The 13217-nt window shown below is 47.2% G+C and overlaps 1 protein-coding gene across 4 annotated transcripts in view; it reads left to right on the top strand.

Annotated features, from left to right (window-relative positions):
• Positions 1-13217, top strand: part of EXOC6 (exocyst complex component 6) — a 2769442-nt gene that overhangs the window by 299607 nt on the left and 2456618 nt on the right. The gene's annotated exons all lie outside the window — the stretch shown is intronic.

Below are 13217 nucleotides of genomic sequence, written 5' to 3'. Positions count from 1 at the left end.
AGAAAATACAGACTTTACCTCTGCGTGGTACTTTGTCTGTGACGTGTTCTCTCAATGGTCACTCATCTCATGCCTGGTTAATACCAACTGCTAACATGTAGCCACAGTGTTCTCATATATCTGGAGAGACATTAAAATAACAAAAATGGAAACAAAACCATAACTACAATTCATGAAGTGCAAACTTCCGTCCTGTAACTGAGGGAGACTAGTCCAAGTACAACATGACCCCAGTGGTCACTCGCACACGTGTGTAAGAAAGTACCTGGGTATCACAACACCTCTGCTTCGTAATTAGATAGCATATGCAAGGTTTGTTCAACTACATGCCATTACAATTCCATTCATCAAAAGGCATTAGTTCCTGGCCCCTTATGATCGGAGCTCACTCTCACAGTGGGTCTTGGCAACTGCAACATAAATTGGAAATGGACCCCGAGTTAGCCAATTCAGTACATCAGTATAAATGACGACTCAATTCATAACCAGTCTGGCTAGGTGCCAGCACCCATTCAAAAACCCCAATCAGTTAATCAACCTAGGCTCGCTGAAGGCGGTTTAAACGTGCTATCTAATGCACCAACTCACCGTGGTGCCACATACTGCCTGGGGGAACCGTAATAAAACAATACAATACGCACTTCATTTAATTTCGACCCAAAGGTGGCAGCAATGCACTCACCTCTGAGACCACCGATACACGTTCCTGTGCGAACCAAACGTTTGTTGTCTGGAAATGCCGGATAAAAAGCTTACATTCTGTTATTGTCCTCAACCCTGAAAAAGGACTACCACGGGACTACTCTGCTGGTACATGGGCGCCATCTTAAAATGGGCAACCAATGAACGGATCCTGGCGGACTGATATGACGACTTATTTGTAACACTACTAAGTGAGCAGCACATTATGGAAGGACGAAAACATAGGGAGAGGAGCGCAGGCCCTACCACGTTGGGTGTTGAAGAAAACTTCATACCGACATCTCGCCACTTTTCACTTCAAAATATATTTTTCTTTCAATTCCATAGCATCATAATTAGAATGAAGATTGCATTGAATTGGTATGGCTCCAGTATACCACATGTGATTGATCTAGACTGCTACAGTGGTTGCATACTGCAGTTCCAAATACATAGTGTTCCAAATAAAACATTTGTATTACTTTAACAAGCTGAGGGTATCTTAGTGTGTATAAATAATCTGGATGGAAATCCCACAGGTAGGAGCCTTTCCATGTAAAATAGTACATGAATAGACAGATCTTCAATGTACAGAAATGTCACAAGTTCTCATGATGACTACGTAGCATTTTCTCAAACCTAGAGCACAATTCAAAGTCGGAAATTCCTTTTCTTAACATCATCTGTGTTTGCCCTACATTGTAAGCACACACAGTGATGGTTATCAAAAAAATCCCAAATGTAGGAGCCTAAACTGGATCCCCAATCTGAGTAGTACAGTAATTCTAAAGCAAGGTGGTACATCATTGAATAGTTCTGCAATGTAACAACCCTGGTTCTCACAGATTGACATGATGCCCTTCGATATCTTCATTCTAACCCACCACATGACTCTGGAATTTAAAAATCACTTTCTGCTCAAGATTAGCCAGTTTGCAATTAATGGTAACCTTGTTGATTCCATGTAACTTTTTTATATGACCCAACTCTTCATGACTGTTTCTTTTCCACAAAATGTCTCACCATCGAAGCTACCATTACCTTTTTTTTTATGCAACTCCGATGTCATTCGGGTACAACATTTTCTATTGGTTTTACCAATATAATGTAGGCCACATGGCACATTATCATGTATATTATATTTTCGGTATTGCAATTGGTCATTTCACCCAGTTGGCAATTCATAGTGGGGCCTATTTGAACCTGCTTTGTCTCCTTTGTAAATGTACACATGGTACATTGACCACAAGGGAAATGTCCTGTGATTGTCAGTAAACCACACAAAGTGGTCTGCCGAACTCGCAGGAGTTTTTGTGTTTGGGGCTAAAAATAATTGAACGCACATCGGTGGCTGAAGCAGTGTATTTTTCAATGGGGATATGTGTGGCTATATCGTCGGGGTCAAACCAGTGCTTAGCAAACTGGACTGGGGATGCTAAATAGAATAATTCAAAGTCTGAGGCTGCTATTCCGCTGCTTGAGAATGTCTCCACAATTTTAGCCCACTTCATCCTTGCAGTCTTCCCACCCCACACAAACGAAGTAGCAAGCAATTGAAGTTTAGCAAAGAAAGTTTTTTGCCAGGCCAAATTGGAATATTACCGAAACAATACAGCATTTTGGGGAGGACGAGATCGGCATATATGGCTGCATTAGCTTTCGGGTCAATCTGAGCCATCACTCAAAAAAGCTGTCACAGGTTAAGGGCGGCGGAATGGGTAGGAAGGAAACCTGTCTGGTCGGGGTGGACAAGTGTGGTCATATGTGGCTAAAGTCTGGTCGCAAGGACCTTGGCAAAGATTTTGGCGTCAGTGTGGATCAAGGAGAGAGGTCTGTATGAGGACATATTATGCATATGGCATCTGGGCTTAAGGAGTACAGTAATCACGGCTTCACGCATGGATGTGGGGAGTGAGCCGCATTCCTCTTCCTCTTCCCACACCTTCAGCAAAATAGGGGCTATCCTATCTTGAAACTCTTTATTCAGTTCGACGCCAAGGCCATCCGAACCCGGGGCCTTACCTGATGTTAGCGCCTTAATGGCTGCAGTGATGTCTTCAATTGTGATAGGTGAGTCTAGTGCAGTGCGTGCTTCCAGATTCAGGGAAGGAAGATCTAGTTCCCGTAGATACTTGGTTATTTCCTCTTTGAATTTAGTATCTCGGTTAGCGTATAAGGTTTTGTAAAATTCAGCGAACGTGGCATTAATGTCTTCATCCCTGTTCACTATCTCTCCCTCTGTGGTCTGTATACTGGCTATCGGGCTAAGGTATCCCTCAGATTTGAGCATGTTGGCCAGGAATTTACCTGTTTTTTTGCTTTCGTCACATCTACAGGCGCGGGCAGGGGTCGCCATATATAGGACTTCTCTATCAGCCAATTTATTAAATTCACTCAGTGTGTTGTGTATTGCTGAGAGGGCTTCTTTACTATGTGTAGTGCTGTAGTCCATCTCAAGGATTGCCAATTTGGCCTCTGCTATTCCAAGTTCTCTCCTGACTGTTGTCAGCAACCCAGTGGTTTTCACCATAATAATACCTCGCACCCACACATTGAATGTTTCCCAGAGCGTGGAATGTAGACTGACTGAACCCTCATTCAGATCGAAGAATTTGTTTATCTCGGTACGGAGGGATTCACATACCTGTGGGTCTTTAAGTATGGCAGAGGGCATGCTCCAGCGTCTAGCACGTGACAAGATGCCTTGTAAATTTGGGGTAAGGGATATCGGGGGATGGTCTGAGAATGTAGGGGGTGTATCTCACTAGCCGATATCGTATCTGCGAGGGAGGAGCTGATAAGCCAATAATCCATACTGGACTCCCAGTCATGAACCGTTGAGTAGTACGTATATCGCCTGGTAAGTGGGTGGAGAGGGATGTTTGAGCCATTATCTGTTGCAGGGTGGCCACAGCTTTTGTAATTCCACAGGGGATAACTGAGGATCTATCAAGTGTCACATCTAGTATCGTGTTAGTCCCCCCCCCATTAGTACTAATGTTTCCCCCAGTGAGTCAAGCATACCTAGTATTATCCGATAGAAATCCGGATCATCAATGTTAGGTCCGTAGGTGTTAACTAACAAGATTGAGTGGCCAGCCACCTTCCCCCACACCAGAACAAATCTACCTTGGGCATCTACCCTGCTATCCGCATGCTGGAATCCCAATGATGGGTGAATCAAGATGAGGATTCCCTGGATTGGGCTGAGTACTCTGTATAAAATCGGAGAGGGCCCCAGCGTGGGTGGAAAGTGGAGTTTACGTTTCTGAGTGCGTGTGTCTCCTGTAGCAGCAGTATCTGTGGATTATGCCTCGATATCTACGCAGCAACCTTCCTGACCTTGACCAGGTTACTAAGCCCCTGTACATTCCAGGAGAGCAATTTAACAGTCAACCCCTTATCAGAATGTCTCATATGTGTCATTTGGTACATTACTTGCATATATGCAGTGATGTGTGCCGGCCAACCCGACCGTGCCTCTGCTGACATGAACCTGTGCTTTTAAACGTTTAACATCCCCAACATGTCCTGGCTTAGTGCCAAGAGTAAACTTTTCCCACAATTTTCCCCCTACCCTCACCCGCACCATCAACCCCAACCTGATGATGATACCCATTATACAACTTCTGGATCTCTCTGGGGGTGCAAATGTCACGACTCACAACTGCCATGATTGAACGTCACTCATCCGGTCTGCAAAAATAAGTGTCTGTCGGTGCCACCCAAGCACCACATTTTCACTCGTACAATCATAAAAAGGATATCATGGTCAGTGTGGCTATTCAGCTGGGTCTCTTCTATCTTCCACAGGGTGGTTTACACAGGAGGTGCACCGTGTTCTGGGGTCTGATGCACACTGTGTTGGGTCTCTTGGGTGGCTCCAGAGCAGGATCAATGATGGTTTAGGATTTTAGCCGGAGAGGAGCTCAATCCTCAGGCAGCCATCTTGTATGTGCGTGAAACAGCGCCCCCCCCCCGTGAACCACCCCCCCCTGAGCGGAAAGGGATTTTTAAATTCCAGAGTAATGTGGTGGGTTTGAATGAAGGTATCGATTGGCATCCTGTTAATCTGTGAGAACCAGGGTTGTTAAATTGCAGAACTGTTCATTGATGTACCACCTTGCTTTAGAATTACTGTACTACTCAGATTGGGGATCCAGCTTAGGCTCCTACATTTGGGATTTTTTTGATAACCATCACTGTGTGTGCTTACAATTTAGGGCAATTGCAGGTGATTTTAAGAAGAAAATTAATTTCCGACTTTGAATTGTGCTGTAGGTTTTAAAGAATGCTGCGTAGTCTTCATGTGAACTTGTGACATTTCTGTACATTGAAGATCTGTCTATTTATGTACTATTTTGCATGGAAAGGCTTGTACCTGTGGGATTTCCATCCAGATTGTGTATGCACACTAAGATAATGTAATACAAACGTTTTATTTGGAAAAATATGTATTTGGGACTGCAGTATGCAACCACTGTAACGGTCTAGATCAATCACATGTTAAAGTCTGGAGCCATACCAATTCAATGCAATCTTCATTCTAATTATGATGCTATGGAATTGAAAGAAAAATATATTTTGAAGTGAAAAGTGGCGAGATGTAGGTATGAAGGTTTCTTCAACACCCAACGTGGTAGGGCCCGCGATCCTCTCCCTATGTTTTCGTCCTTCCATAATGTGGCGCTCATTTAGTAGTGTTACAAATAAGTTGTCATATCAGACCGCCAGGATCCTTCCATTTGTTGCCCATTTTCAGATGGTGCCCATGTACCAGCAGTGTAGTCCTGTGGTAGTCCTTTTTCAGTGTTGAGGACAGTAATAGAACGTAAGCTTTTTATCCGGCGTTTGCAGACAACACACGTTTGCTTCACACGGGAACGTCTATGGGTGGTCTCAGAGGCGAGTGCATTGCTGCCACCTTTGGGTCGGAATTAGACGACGTACGTATTGTATTGTTTTATTACGGTTCCCCCAGGCAGTATGTGGCACCACAGTGAGTTGGTGCATTAGATGGTTTAAACCGCGATCAGCGAGGCTAGGTTGATTAACTGATTGGGGTTTTTGAATGGGTGCTGGCACCTAGCCAGACTGGTTATGAGTTGAGTCGTCATTTATATTGATGTATTGAATTGGCTAACTCTGGGTCAATTTCCAATTTATGTTGCAGTTGCCACGACCCACTGTGATGGTGAGCTCCGATCATAAGGGGCCAGGAATGAATGCCTTTTGACGAATGGAATAATAATGTAATGGAGTTGAACAAACCGCGCATATGCTATCTAATTACGAAGCAGAGGTGTTGTGATACCCAGGTACTTCCTTACACATGTGTGTGGTCCATTGGGGTTGTGTTGTACTTGGACTAGTCTCCTTCAGTTACAGGACGGAAGTTTGCACTTCATGAATTGTGGTTATGGTTTTGTTTCCATTTTTATTTTAATGTCCCTCCAGATATCTGAGAACACTGTGGCTACATGTTAGCAGTTGGTATTAATACACATGCTCTATTAACAAGGCATGAGGCGATTGACCATTGAGACAACACGTCACAGGCAAAGCACCACACAGAGGTAAAGTCTGTATTTTTTTTTTTAAACAGGGTTGTTCGATCTGGGACCAATGCAGAGTCCCCGCCACACTGATTTTATAGTGTTGGGGGGGGGGGGCGGTGGAGGGGCACAGGGAGGTGTTTGCTATTTGTTAGCCTATCTCTCACAACAGATTGTAAGGGTGCCTGTTTGTTTTTCTTTTTTAGGCTTTCACCAGCATTGCATTTGTGATGCATATCGACCCTTGTCACATGGTGTTGAAGTAATCTACATTTTAGAGAGAAATTCCCCTGAAGAATGTTCACCCATTAGCGGCAAAAAGAACAGAAACCTGTTGGGAAATATGTTTTAGAGACACTTTTAGAGTGCCTAGCATTGTATGTTTGTCATCTGTGTCTGAAATTTGTTAAATGTTTTTTGTGATTCATATGTGACTAATATGTATAGTACATACCCACCATGTGTTGGAGAGTGGTCTGTTTTATGAACTTTACTAATGGTTATTAATTAAATTAATTTGAATAATGTGTATTAGATGTGTACTGTCAATTTTTTCTGGACTAACAATGCCAGAAAACCAATTACCCACTCTGTTGATGAGAGAATTTTTGTGTCAAATATATCCATCTCCTTGTATGTACACTTCAAAAAGTCCTCAGCATCAACTCCTTTCTTACTGTTCCAGTGATGGTTCAGTCTCAGAGTTCAGCATCAGTGTTCCTCAAGTGCTGCAATGTAATTTATATCTTCTTTATTCTCAAGTTCCTTATTCCTTGTATCTTCTTTCTCAGCATGCACTTGAGCTCTTATCCTAGTTCTAGTTTCGTTCTCTTTAGGGGTGTACTGAAATTCGGCTTTGAGTAAATATTCGGCCGAATTGCAGCTGAAAATTAGGTATTCGGCTTCGGCACAATAGCTAATTGAATGTTTACTCGAAGCCGAAGTTAATTACACGCCCCTACATTTAAGCATAAGAATGTCGGGTCGAGCCTGGGGTTTTAAGGAGCCCTTTGTCTTGAATTGCCCACAACAGCTGGAAGGAGATACAGCCGCTCCTGCTGCCATCCCAGCAATCTCCCACTGTGTCCCGGGAGTGTCAGTGTAACCCTACACCTGAGCAGCACAGGGCCCCGTCCATTACTGCGGAGGCCAGCAGCTGCGTCCACTTGGAGGCCTCCCACAGCAAGGTGCCCCCAGAAGCTCAGGAAGAGGACTGTACTTCGGGGCCTTAAGATGACTGGAGGAAGGATGACAGGAGGTCAGGAAGCCATGGCCGGGACCACCCTGCTCACCCTGGCGCTGTGCTCAGGGGCACTCGCAGGTAGGCGCTGCGGGTTTTGTGTGCCTATTCGCACCGTAGAATATTTTCACAAGCCTAGTAATGGGGTGGTTGACACCCATTGAAAACAGTTAACCACTTGTGTTCAGGGGCTACTGGTTGAATGTTCCAAACACATGGGGGTAAAGTGAGGGTCATATGACGGAGGCGCACACAGACCAACGAGGTGCCCTGGTTCTCTCATATGCAGATAAACAAGGCTGGTGGGACAGAGCACGCATTTCCTGCGGAACTACATGCTCTGGGGCAGCAATGCATGTTGCTGGGGTTGACTGGTTAGCAGCGTGTGCAGTGTAAACCACACAATCGCACAATATAAAACACCACTAGGTTGAACACAATCGCTTCCCGAAATGCATAAAAAGGGCCGGCATGACCTGGGCCAACCAGAGATGGTGCCACTGAGACAGCGAGAACGGAGAAGCACACACAGGCAGGAGGAGGGAGCAGCACTGAGTCGCTCCTGGCAATGGGACATGATAGGGCACACAGAGGGAGACTAGACATGACAGGGCAAAGAGAAAGATTGCACATGGCAGGGAGGGCACAGAGAAACAAACTGGGCATGGCAGGTAACAGTGAGATATACTGGACATGACTATAGTATTTGTGAGGTGTGTGTTTCTCAGGATGCACCATTTAATCCAACAGCCCTCAGAGGACTTTCTCCGTGTTCCCAACATGACAGTATTGCGATGGCTCTATATACATCAGGCCACACAGTCGCGGCGGCAGCGCAGTCGTAATTAGAAGTTGCGCAACAGGCAGCGTCGATTATTCAGAGTCTTCATGCATTGTCCTCCTGCTATGGGAAGTGCGATCCTGCTTCACAGAATCATGCTAAATGACAAAAGCGCAATTGATTAATTCTGCACTCTTTTCTGCATGCTCACATGGGTGTCGCCTGCGTTTGATGACTTAGTGCCCCAGAGGCAAGTTATCAGCACACAAGCAGTGCACGAATAAGGCCACCAGCAATTGTGGCAGATCATTCTGCTGTTGCTTTCATACAGTTCAGGGTCTTGGGACCGGCATAAATACAAGGAGGGGGACAGGCATTGTATCATATGGTGTTAAATGAGAGGTACTTTTTCGGGGTCACCTTGGTTTCTTTCAATTCCTTGTCAAAGGGCATGACGGATTGGGTGCTCCAGATCAGGACTGAGTTGCAGAGAAAACATTGCTTGGATAGCTGCAGATGCAGATGGAGGGGCATTGGCAGAGATGTGTGCTGTTACTAGTACTGGCCTTGATGGGTTGCTACAAATCAGTAGTGATGTGTATGGCCTAACTGGGTGTCAGTACTGACAATAAGCATACAGTGTGTCATAGGCATAGGTGTATAAGAAAGAGAGTGTGTGTCTGTTTGCGTGAATGCTTTTGTGTGTATTGAACCCAGCTTTCTGTCCACCAGCAACTCCCCTGAAAGCAAACCACATTACACATGCACCCGATTAAACACTGCAAAAGGAACACAATTACCTGACAATTTACTAAAATTCTCCAGTAAGGTGTGCAAGTTGGCCACAACAGTACATTCTAACCAAGTACATATTGAATCTCAGAATATTCCCGTGAAGAGGAACCGCTACATAAAGTGTAGCTTTTACAGAGAAACCACATTAGGTCTGAATTGTTTCGAGGAAATGTTAAACACTGGCGCAAACCAAAAACGGTTTTAGAAACATTTTATTAAACTCATTATAAGTCATTCCACCACATGCAGTCCCTGGAGCTGACCTTAACTATTTATAAGCATGTCCTGCACTGAAATCCTGTTAAAACATGCATTGGCAAAACCAACAGTTTTGGCTTGTTATGCATATCTTGACACATTTCCAGTAGTAATTTACTATTCGGTAACTATTTAGCTCCGGCCGAATATTTCGGTATTCGGCTGAATAGTAAATATACTATTCGGTACACCCCTAGTTCCAATACATGTGAAAAACAGTGTGACGAATCCCAGGATGTCATCACTGCTTATATGGGGGAAGCCCCTTCCCATGAGGCCAGGGAGGTGAGGCCGCTACTCGATAGGTGGTACTCAGTGGGTGGATCTCATGGGCAGGGAAATCCCTTATGGGACGAGGGACGATGCCTTGGAAGATGCACAGTATTATTCCCATACACCCCAACCTCACTCACCCTTGACCCTGCATAAGACATAACCCAACACACTTTCATGTATGTCTGCAGAGTAGACAATGGGCCTCATTACGGGGCTTCCAGAAAACCTGCCGGTAGGCAGCAGTTTTCCGGCAAACCTGGAACAGCCATACAGCCGCCTGATATCCTGGTGCCACAGGGACATTACAAGTCCCGGCAGCCCGGGATGTCAGGCAGCGGGAACTGTAAGCCCCCATTCCCGTGGAGTCCAGTAGGACTCCACGGGAATGGGGACACGGAAGCACTGACACTGTTGCTAAGGGGCACTTTGAAACACAACTTACTTGATGTATAAGAGCCTTACAAATGCACAATAAATAAACCATACCTGCAGGGGGCGGTGTTCCCGGCAGGTCAGACCTGCCGGGAGTACCGCCCCCTGCAGGCATTCTCGTAGGTATGTTGCTACCGACACTCTTATTTCCAGACCGCCTGACTTGTAATGAGGCCCAATGCCCCTTCCCCCAAGAAATACTGGGACACGGTAGAGCAACAACATAGTAAGGAGTGAGGACCTTACTACCGGGACGAGGAAGAGCAACAACCTAGGTAGGAATGAAGACCTCACTACTTGGACGGGAAAGAAGCATGGATCCACATGGCCGGTGCTGCAGAACCAAGGTACGTGGACTAGATGTCATAGATCCAGTCAGTAAGCGTGGAGCATGTGAGAATCTGAGACACGCAGCTCAGAGGCCGGGAGTCAGTGCAAAGCCGTGGAAGCAGCAAAGGAAAGCTGTGAAAGCCCAAAGCACCCACTCATGACAAGGAAGCACTGGTAAGCTCTCCAGAGAGGTCAGGCACATCGGGAAAGTTGGAGGGAAGGCTAGGAGAAGGCAGAATCATGAAAGCAAATCTGGGACCTGCACCCATAAATGGAATCACGGCCTTCACACCAATACTCATAGTCACAGTACCTGGTAGGCGAGTATACCAGGTCGGCTGTGAAAGAAGAAGAAGAAGAAACTTGTCACAATCCATGCCCCTGACCCCTTCGGGTACAACAGCCCCCTGGCAGCAATGGGGCTAAAGCCTTTCACACTGGCCCCAAGGGCCTTAAAACTCCATCAGAAACATACATGGAGTCAGTCCTGGCGCCTTTGGCACCAGGCTCATTATCAGGAATAAAGCAATAGCAGTTTTGGACCTTAATCCAACATGGAGGCCTATTACACAGCTCAGTTCCTTAGAACCAGGCCATGTGGTCTAGTGTTTTGGGTGTGGCTGGGCCTGGAACTACTTTACCTGGGCTATTTAAACCACACCCAAACAGCAGAACACGCTTCGAGTTATTCTGCACTCCTGCAACGTAACTCTCACCATGTCCAGCTCCTGCTCATCTGCTTCACCGGCGGCCCGATCCTGAAGCCCTAGATCTGGATTCCATTAATAACCTGGAAGAACAAGAAAAGCATTAGCAAGCAAGAACGCTTACCTGTGAAGTAACCGGCCTTGAATCCATCCTGTGCTTCGCTTACCTCGCCCATCTCCGGAGTTCGCCGCAACCTGCAAAGGTAAAGAAACCAGGACAGCATTAATAACAATTCTTACCTGGGCAAGCAGCGAGTACTGGCAGCACCCTGCGCTTCTCTTACCTCGCCCATCTCCCGGTTTCACCACAACCTGCAAGGGAGAAGGAACAAGGTCATCATTAACAAAGCACTTACCTGGGCAAGCAGCGCTTTGATCGCTCATCACTCCGAAAATCACTGCAACCTGTACAAAGAAGAGAAGAGAACACAGGTTAGCAATTAACACCAATAAACAGCGCAGCGCTCCGCGCATCAATAACCCACCATGGTCTTCGCCATCGGCGGGCAACTCCAAGATCGCAACCATCCCTGTGAAAACAAAAAGGGACATTGTTGGGGAACAGCGTAGTGGAGCAAGACGCAGAGAACAGAGAAAACGGAGGGAAAGAAAGAGACAGAATAAAGACGGAAAAGACATTATAACTCACCTGGAAGACAGCAAGCAGTCGGAGTCACAGCCGGTCTGGACCCGACATAAGGGCACATGGACCAGTGAAGCAACTAGGTCCACGGTACGCCCGCACCAACCACGCGCCCCTGCACAGAGACGCAGGACGGAGAGTTCAACGCACAAAAACCTAAGGCGCTACCCAACGTCTGGCACATAGCCAAGCAGAGAGGGTTCCGGGATAGTGCTTAGACATCCATCCAGTATCGTATGGCACCCCTGTGGATACCAGGTGAGCGTAACAGACTGGGACTCGCACCCACATGAAGAAAGAGCCAAAGCAGTCTTCATATGCACAGCACCTGGCAGGAAAGTATACCGGGTTGGCTTTGGACCAGCAAAGCAGTAGTAATCAAGCAAGAAAACGCAATTGGATAATGCAGAGAAGGCAACGCCTATACCCGCTCACATATGAAGAGAGCGCAAAGCACTCTTCATACCTGGCAGGATAGTGTACCAGGTGGGCTGTGAAAGGAAAGAGGAAAAGACCCTCATTGAACATTCAGAGGCCACGACAACCTGGGAGTAAGGTAGTCCTTCTTTTTTGGAGTTTATTTGTTGACTTTGAGATTAAAGAAAATCCCCTTTTCACTTAAGTTTAAGTTCTAAGTGTGAGGGCTTGAAATAGGAATTTTGGACACAATGGTGGATTTGTTCATTTTGATTATCCTGACAAACTCCTTAGAATATTATTTCAGGGATTCCAAGATGGCCGCCAACACTGAGTAGACGTGCCGACGGCGCTCCACGGACCCGTCTGTTCTCATGGTGCCCACCACCCAAGTATTGGATCCGGATAAGCTTCTGACGAGCCCCCGTGGCTTTGCGGGAGAGAGCTAGCAGACTGCCCCGACCCGAAAGAGCGGAGACGCGAGCGAAGCGCCGGCGAAGTGAAGAAGGGCCGTGGTGCTTACTGCTGCGGGCCCGCCGGGCGGTGCGAAGGGAGGAGCGCGCTCTGAAGAAACCGAGCGGACCACTGCCCCGGAGGGACCCGCTGGTGGTTGGCCTGGAGGTGAGCCGTGTTGTGGGGAGCTGTCTAGGGTGAAACGCAGCTGGCCCGACATCGCGGGGAACGCCCCAGCCAAGGGCGGCCCTCCCCGTTTATCCCCTGGGCGGCCGGAAGGCTTGGGCTTGCAAGGATCAGTGAAGGCCGTGAGGTACCAGGGCTTGTGGTGGGCCTGGCAGTGGAGGGTCTGTGACCCAACTCAGAGCTGGAAGAGGGCTCCCGTATTACCGGCGGCAACTCGGGGAACAGAGATCCATGGACACACAGACACTGCGGGAGGTGGAGCGCCCCGCCGTCCCAGGAGGGGCGGTCAGGCAACGGCCTCGCTCTACGCTACTGGGAGCTCGGGAACCGCTCCTCTCTCCCCCTCGGTGGAACGGAGAGGGTCCTGGAGAGCACCAGCGTTCCTGAAGGGTGGGGGGTCCCAGGGGGGTTGCGCCTGAGGAGGCTTGAGCGACGGATGGTCCCCGCTCTGGAGGGGGTCAAT

The sequence above is a fragment of the Ambystoma mexicanum genome, chromosome 8 (genome assembly GCF_040938575.1).
Source record: "Ambystoma mexicanum isolate Mex_15411 chromosome 8, UKY_AmexF1_1, whole genome shotgun sequence".
Classification (NCBI taxonomy): Eukaryota; Metazoa; Chordata; class Amphibia; order Caudata; family Ambystomatidae; genus Ambystoma; species Ambystoma mexicanum.
Note: the sequence above shows the minus strand (reverse complement) of the source record. Positions and strands in the feature narration are given on the sequence as shown.